We start from the raw sequence: 7,763 nt of genomic DNA on the forward strand, positions 1-7,763 counted from the left end.
CTGACTGTTTAAAACAATAATGTTGGGACTTCCCTGGTGGCGCAGTGGTTAAGAATCCGCCTGCCAATGCAGGGGACATGGGTTCGAGCCCTGGTCCGGGAAGATCCCACATGCCGTGGAGCAACTAAGCCCGTGCGCCACAACTACTGAGCCTGTGCTCTAGAGCCTGCGTGCCACAACTACTAAAGCCTGCACGCCTAGAGCCCGTGCTCTGCAACAAGAGAAGACACTGCAATGAGGAGCCCGCGCACTGCAACCAAGAGCGGCCCCCGCTCGCCGCAACTAGAGAAAGGCCATGTGCAGCAACAAAGACCCAACGCAGCAAAAGAACAACAACAACAAAAACCCCCAATAATGTCTTGAGGGTTTTAAAACATGCAAACGTGACCACAAGAACTTTCTAGGTGAGGGACGAGAGTGTTTAATGAACTTATACAAGTGTAGGGTTTTTGCATTGATTTGTGGTGGACTAATGAACTAAGGAAGCATAATCTCTAGGGTAACCACTAAAGTAGTAATGAAAATATCTAATTAGAAAGTTAATAGAACAGAAAAATGTTTTTATTAATCCAAAGCAAGACAAGTTAGGAGAACCAAAGGGATAAAGGAGAGACAAGACAAAGAGAAAGCAGCTGGAAGATGGTAGACTTAACCAACTGTATCAGTAATTACATTAAAATAAATGGACGGTGGGATAGGGAGGGTGGGAGACGCAAGAGGGAGGAGATAGAAATATGGGGATATATGTATAGCTGATTCACTTTGTTATATGGCAGAAACTAACACACCATTGTAGAACAGTTATACTCCAATGAAGATGTTAATAAAAATAAACAGACCAAACACTCTGATTGAAAGACAGTGACTGTCTTACTGGATGAAAGTCTCACCTGTGTGCTCATTAGAAAAGATACACTCATGCTAACATTAACCAAGAAAATGAGAGTGATAATCAGACACAGTGGACTTCTAAGACAAAAAATATTACCAGAAATATAGAGCAACAGTGCATAATGATAAAAGGGTGAATTTATCAGGAATATACAATATACCTAAATTTGTGTAGAGCTAATAATATAAAGCAAAAGAACTAGACAAATGCATAATCATCGTTGGAGATTTTAGCATACCTTTCTCAGTAACTGATAGAAGCAGGGAAAAAAGTCAGTAAGGATACAGAAGATTAAACCTATCTACTTGGCCTAATTTCATATGTAGAACCTAAATTACACCCAAGGAACGTTAACTATAATTCTTTTCAGGTGTACATGGAATGCTTCCAAAAGAGACAAATCTGTGGACCATAAATCAAGTCACAGCATACTCCAAAGAACCTAATCATTGAATTCATGATCACTGACCACAGTGAAGTTAAACCACAACTCAATAACAGAAAGATAACTACTAAATTCCCAACACAGTTCTAAATGATCCATGGGAAGAATAAACGCAATCGAGATTAGAAAGTATTTTGAACTGAGTTAAAAATGAAAATACAACTTGCTAAAAATTATGGAATGCAGCTAAAGCAGTGATTAGGGGGAATGTATTAGCTCCAAAGGCATATATTGGAAATGAAGAGACGTTAAACCTCAGTGATCCAAGTGTTCATCACAAGAAGCTAGGAAAAGAACCACAAATTAGGGACTTCCGTGGTGGTCCAGTGGTTAAGAATTCACCTTCTAATGCAGGGGATGCAGGGTCGATCCCTGGTCAGGGAGCTGACACCAGCCACGTGCTGTGGGGCAACTAAGTCCCTGCGCCACAACTACTGAGCCCGCGTGCTCTGGAGCCTGCGCGCCACAACAAAGACCCGACGCAGCCAAATAATAAAATTTAAAAAATAAAAAGAAGTGCAAATTAAACCCAAAGAAAATGGGAGGAAATAATAAAAGAGCAGAATCAATGAAATGGAAAGCAGACAAAAATCAACAATGCCAAGAGTTAGTTCTTTTAAATAGTAATGAAACTGATAAACCCACAGCATGACTGATGAAGAATAGAAAACAAATTGCTAATTATCAGGAATGAAAGGTGGGCATCACTGTAGATCTCTCAGATCTTGAAAAGAGTATATACTATATACTATGAACAATTTATAAAACTGATAAATTTGACAACTTAGATGAAATGGATAAAATCCTTGAAACACACCACTTACTAAAATTGACATAATTAATAGAAAACCCGAATAGCTCTATGTCCATTAAATTGAATCTGTAATTAAAAATCTTTTCACAAAGAAAATTACAGTCTCAGATGACTTCACTGGTGAATTCTTCCAAACATCTAAGAAAGATATACCAATCTTACACTCAGGAAACAGAAAGTGGGAATGTCTCCCCATCTCATTTTATGACACCAAAACCCAAGGACAAGGCAAGAAAGAAAATGACAGACCACTCTCTCTCCTGAACATAGAGGCAAAAGTCCTAAACAAAATATTAACAAATTGAACCCAGCAATATAAAATGGATAATACGTTATAACCAAGTGGAATTTTTATTACAGGAATACAGGATTGGTTGACATAAAACAAAAACAAACAAAACCCACAAAACTAATTTGCCAGAGAAGAAACCATAGGATCATCTCAACAGAAGCAGAAAAAGCTTATGACACGATTTAATACCCACTCATGAGAACACTGAGCAAACTAGGAATAGAAGGGATTTCCTCGATCTGATCAAGGTATGTGTCCAAAAGACCTATGGCCAGCTTTCTATGTGACGATGAAATACTGAGTGCTGCCCCTGCTGAATCCCATCAAGGCAAGGTGTTCACTTTTTAAAATTTTTATTTATTTACTTTTTGGCTGCGTCGAGTCTTCGTTGCTGCGTGCGGGCTTTGTCCAGTTGTGGCGAGCGGGGGCTACTCTTCGCTGCGGAGCTCAGGCTCTAGGCATGTGGGCTTCAGTAGCTGTGGCTCGCGGGCTCTAGAGCACAGGCTCAGTAGTTGTGGCACACGGGCTTCATTGCTCCGCGGCACGTGGGATCTTCCCGGACCAGGGCTCGAACCCGTGTGCCCTGCATTGGCAGGCGGATTCTTAACCACTGTGCTGCCAGGGACGCCCCAAGGTGTTCACTCTTATTGCTGCAATTACACATTGTACAGGAGATACCCAGTGCAATCAGGCAATAAAAGGGAAAAAAGGACAGAAAAATTGGAAGAGAAAAAGATCAAACTATCGCTATTCACAGATGACAGACTGTGGATATAGAAAATCCCTAGGGGATCTTAAGAAAAAAGTTTAGAATTAGTCAAGTTGACCATCTCAAGATACAAAGACAATGTATGAAACATCTACTGTATTCCTGTATATCTGCAACAATTGGAAAAGCAAACTTATAAACCTGTTGTGGGTTGAATTGTGTCTCCCCCAAAAGATATGTTTACCAAAAAGATGTTGAAGTCCTAATCCCCAGAATGTGTGAATGTGACCTCATCTGGAAATAGGGTCTTTGCAGGTATAATCTCAGGTGATGTCCTGCTGGATTAGAGTGGGCCCCAAATCCAATGACTGGTGTTCTTACAAGAAAAGGACAAGAGACAGACACAGGTGAGAACATACCGTATGAAAACAGAGGCAGAGATTGCAGTGATGCCTGTATAAACCAAGGACTGCCAGTGACCACCAGAAGCCAGTAGTGAGGCACGAAGAAATGTTTCCTCACAACCTCTAGAAGGAACCAGTTCTACTGACACCTGGATCTTGGATTATATCCTCCAGAACTGAGAGAATAAATTCCTGAGCCACCTAGTTCGGGGTGCTTTTTTATGGGAGCCCCAGGAAACTAATGCATAACTCTACTTAGGTAATGTCAAGAACATAAAATGCTTAGGAGAAAATTATCAGAAGTGTGCAAAACCTTTACAATAAAAGCTGTAAAATATTGCTTAGAGAAATTCAAGAGCACACAAATAAAAGATACCATGTTCATAGACTGGGAACTCAGTAGTCCTTAAGATGCCCGTTCTTCCCAAGTTGATCTATAGACTCAGTACAATCTCAGTCACAATCCCAATAGGCCTCTATGACAAACTGATTTTAAAATGAGTACTCCCCCCCCCCATTTCTTGGACTCCAGTTACATGTGTGTTAGAATGCCTGATATGGTTCCACAGGTCTTTATTTTTTGGCTGCGCCGCACGGCACGCGAGATCTTAGTTCCCCGACCAGGGATCGAACCCGTGCCCCCGCAGTGGAAACTTGGAGTCCTAACCACTGGACTGCCAGGGGATTCCCTCCCACAGGTCATTTTTTCCCCCAGTCTCTTTTCTCTCAGTACTTCATTTCTGGTCGTTTCTGTTTATATGCCATCAAGGTCACAGGTATTTTCTTCCAGCGTTTCTCATCTGCTGTTGTAGTGTTTTTCATTTCAGATATTGTTATCTTTTGTCCTTTGGATTTGGATCTTTTTTACATCTTCCAGTTCTCCATCTTGTTCATGTTTTCCTTTATATCCTTCAGCGCAGTCGTAAGATTTGTAATGGTCGTTTTAAAGTCCTTGCCTGCAAATTCACCATCTTTGGTTCTGTTTCTATTGCTTGTTTGATATTTCTTCCGATTTATGGTTTATATTTTCCTTCTTCTTGGGATGGCCTGCTAATTTTTTGCCTGGATTCCAGCATTTTGAATTTTACTTTAGTGTGGGATGGTTTCGTATTTCTTCTAAAAGAATGTTGGACTCTGTTCCAGCAGGCAGTTAAGTTACTTAGGACCAGTTTGATCCTTCTTAGGCTTGCTTTTAGCTTTAGATTCCATACTAGGGTAAGAGAAGCCCACTGCCGAGCTGAGACCCTTCTGAGGGCTCCACGCCAATACCCGTGTACAACCAGGTCTCTCCACCCTGGTTGGTGGAAACTTTCCCCCTGGATTTATGGAACTTTATGCCACACGTGCACAGATGAGTAGATTCGAGGGGGTTCCCTGCAGACCCGTGGAGCGCTCTAAGGGCAGCCCCTCCTGTCTGCATCTCTGCCCCACACACTCCAGCCACCCCACATGCTGGTCTCTGCTTCCTCTGCTCAGCAGCCCTGCTGGGCTCCTCCCAGTGCTGGGGCCTGCAGGCTGCCTCCAGGCCGGAAGCTGGGGCCCTCAGAGGCTCACCTTGTTCCCTGCCCTTCACTCAGGAAACACTGCCACGTGCTGCCTCTGCTCCAACATCCAAGATCACCGTTAAGAACGCTTCCCTGGCTTCACAGGTAACAGCAGGGGGACGGTTTCTGTAGCCACGCTTCCCCCACAGACGCTGCTGCTGCTGAGTTTAACAGTCCAGGCACATGGTTCTCTCTCTCCAGACGACACCGCATTCTCCACCGAGACAAGCCGGGGCTCCCAGGACCCAGCGGGCTCCACACTCAGCTACGTGAGTGGTCCTGACAGTTAAGTTCTTCACAGTCCAGAGCTGTCTGAAATCTCCTTCCGTGTCTCCACCCCGCAGTGCTGTTTACTCTTAACACTTAGTAGTGGATCCAAAACCTGTGACTGTCAAGGTGAAGCAGCAGAACGTCACTTGCATTCTGTCATTCTCTGTGATGACTTGGAGGTTTTATTTTTGTTTAAAACAGTATGAACTGTGGGTTAAGTTTTTTCTTCTCCTTTTAAAAAATATAGTAATGAAATTGAGAAGTATCAATCCTTTCTGGTACCGTAACATTTTGATTTTTTAATGGCATGAGTATGTGGGCAAACTTCAATAAAAGAACATTTTGCTGTTTTTTTAGCTACTGTTACTTCATCGTAAGATTACTTATCAACGTGATCTGAAGAGGCTCCCCCAGAGGCTGACCCCAGGTCGGGGAGTGACCTCATCGGGAACCTGAGGGGCTTGCCTGGGGCTTTGGTGTCCCCATCTGTCAATGTACGGACTGGGGCGAGGGCCTGGCTCACACCTAGACCACAGTAACAAGTCGCCAGAACCCCTGACCAGGGCCTGAGCCTCCCGGGGCCTGAATCCATCCTCTCTTTTGTTCCCGAGATGCCCCCTTGAGGAGTGATCCAAAGGAACATCAGGGTTGGTCTTGCAGGTTGGGTGGAATTTCCAGGGAACTCGGGAAGTGCGTCCCGGCAAGGAGAGAGGCCGGGTGGTCCTAGGGGCCAAGCGTGCAGACTCGGAACCAGGTGTAGACGGCACGCCCACGTGCTGGGCGGAGCGGGGTGTGGAGGCGGCAGGGGCCCCTCAGGAGCCGTGTGGTGGGGTGGGTGGTGCTCAGTGCTGGGGCACACAGGGCTCCCCTCACCACGGCTCACCTCACAGCAGGGGACCTGTAGCTCTCAGCAGCCAACGCGGCCCACAGGGCAGACGAAGCGGAGGCTTGCCTACGGGTGGCTCTGCCCCCGACGGCCTCAAGACTGTTCCCCGGGAGAACAGGGGTGGGCACAGGCGGGTCTCGGGGCCCGAGCGGGCAGCTCCCCCTAAGGGGTCCAGCCTGGACTCGTCCCAGGGTTTGCTCCCTGGCCCTGCCTGTGCTCTCACCAAGTGCCCGGCCTCAGCAAGGCGGGGATGAGCCCAGCCCTGGGCTTGGGGTCCCGGGGAAACGTGGTGGGTCTCTGCCCCTCCCGAGGACACCCTCTGGCGTGGTCACAGTCCGGCCTCAGTTTCTTCCTTTGCTGGATCACCCCATCACCCAGAAAAACGAACCGGCCTCTTGACCCCAAAGCCCCTCTGCCTCCCGCCCCTCCCCCACTCTCCTGTAAACCAGCTTCCACTGGGCGCCGGCCAAGGTCACCTCAGCATCAGAGCCACGTGGCCAGTCTCTCCCTGCCCCACGGCCTCCAGGCTGCCCTCATCCTCACCTGCTCTTGAAGCCTGGTTCTGGGGCTCGAACCCTGGTCCCGTCCACACAGGTTCATGAACATTTCACCAGGTGCCTGATGGGCACTGCAGACGGGACCCCTCCAGGGACCGCAGCCCCTCCTTCCCAGAGCTCAGACCACAGCCTTGGGGTCCTCCTTGCCCCCTCTCATCCTCCTACCTGCATCCCGTCTGTCAGGAAGCCCTGTGGGTCCAGCCGTCAGAGTAATTCCGCAGGCCAGTCCCACTCACCCTCTCTCAGGCTAAGAGCCAGGCCGGGCACGGTCTCCACACAGAAGCGGGGCCCTCGCCGCTCCCCCTTCACTCAGGGACGAGCCATATCCTTGTATGTGCACAGAAGCAGCTTCACCAAGAGGCCGGGAGCAGCGGGAGCTATGGAGTGTTCTAGGGGGTGAGTGGAAGCCAGGCTGCAACCAGGCAGCAGCTCCACGCCAGCTTTCTGCACACTGATGACAGAGCTCAGAAGAAAGGGACCATGCTGGGATTCCTTTTGTTCACTCTAAATACTATTAGCACATTGTTGCCAGCTTATACCCGATTAAATACTTGTAGTTCTTCATTGCTGTCTCAGAGGTCACCCTCCCTGCGCCCCCGAGACTGGGTGGGGGCACCCGCCTCCAAGGCCATATGGAAGCCCAGCCCACTCCCCACTCCCCTCTGCTGGGCCCCCCAGCCCCTGCTCCACACCCCTGCTGTCCTCTTGGCACTTACCACTGTGGCCCACCGACAGCGCTGAGTCCCTGGCTGGGCTGTGTCCTGGGCACGCGAAGGCCCGGGTGACCTGCTAGATGGAGGAGGGTGAGGGCACCAGGAATCGAGAGCTGCCGCTGCCGGCGACCCTAGAGGTGCTCCAGGGCCAGGGCCTGGGGTCCCCTCGGGGGCACAGCCATCAGCTTGCCCGCCCCCTCCCCGCCGCAGCCCATCACAAAGCAACCAGACGAGGCC

The sequence above is a fragment of the Lagenorhynchus albirostris genome, chromosome 4, assembly GCF_949774975.1.
Source record: "Lagenorhynchus albirostris chromosome 4, mLagAlb1.1, whole genome shotgun sequence".
Taxonomy (NCBI): Eukaryota; Metazoa; Chordata; class Mammalia; order Artiodactyla; family Delphinidae; genus Lagenorhynchus; species Lagenorhynchus albirostris.